Genomic DNA, 1,081 nt, shown 5'->3' on the forward strand with positions numbered 1-1,081 from the left:
GTGAAAGTGGAGAGTGAAAAAGTTGGCTTAAAGCTCAACATTCAGAAAATGAAGATCATAGCATCCGGTCCCATTACTTCATGGGAAATAGATGGGGAAACAGTGGAAACAGTGTCAGACTTTATTTTTGGGGGCTCCCAAATCACTGCAGATGGTGACTGCAGCCATGAAATTAAAAGACATTTACTCCTTGGAGGAAAAATTATGACCAGCCTAGAAAGCATATTGAAGAGCAGAGACATTACTTTGCCAACAAAGGCCTGACTAGTCAAGGCTGTGGTTTTTCCAGTGGTCACATATGGATGTGAGAGTTGGACTGTGAAGAAAGCTGAGCACCAAAGAATTGATGCTTTTGAACTGTGGTGTTGGAGAAGACTCTTGAGAGTCCCTTGGACTGCAAGGAGATCCAACCAGTCCATTCTAAAGGAGATCAGCCCTGGGTGTTCTTTGGAAGGAATGATGCTAAAGCTGAAACTCCAGTACTTTGGCCACCTCATGCAAAGAGTTGACTCATTGGAAAAGACTCTGATGCTGGGAGGGATTGGGGGCAGGAGGAGAAGGGGACGACAGAGGATGAGATGTCTAGATGGCATCACCAACTCGATGGACATTAGTTTGAATAGACTCCGGGAGTTGGTGATGGACAGGGAGGCCTGGCGTGCTGTGATTCATGGGTTCGTAAAGAGTCAGACATGACTGAGCGACTTAATTGAATTGAACTGAACTGAACTGAAGAGACTTAGCATGCATGTAACTATATTTTAAGTTAACTATCCCAGCTTTTAGCAACTTTAAGTCTTGCCTCACTTTGTCATTCCTGCCCCCAACAAGTATCAGGTTCTGGGGTGCATTATATTTTGCCAAATTAATAAAGAGTAAAGTGGTTGAATTGGTAAGACCCAAGGCATATTTTTGATGTGGCCAATAATTCTTGAGTGCTAACTATATGCCAGGCATTACTTCCTGTGCACTAAAAATCCATTGGTAAAATAGAAAAAGTCCCTGTACTCAATAATCCAGTCAGGAAGACAGACAGTGAACAAAATCAGCATTAGGTGCTATAAAGACAACTGGGAAAACA

Source organism: Bison bison, unplaced genomic scaffold (genome assembly GCF_000754665.1).
Source record: "Bison bison bison isolate TAMUID 2011002044 unplaced genomic scaffold, Bison_UMD1.0 scf7180017864262, whole genome shotgun sequence".
NCBI classification, from domain to species: Eukaryota; Metazoa; Chordata; class Mammalia; order Artiodactyla; family Bovidae; genus Bison; species Bison bison.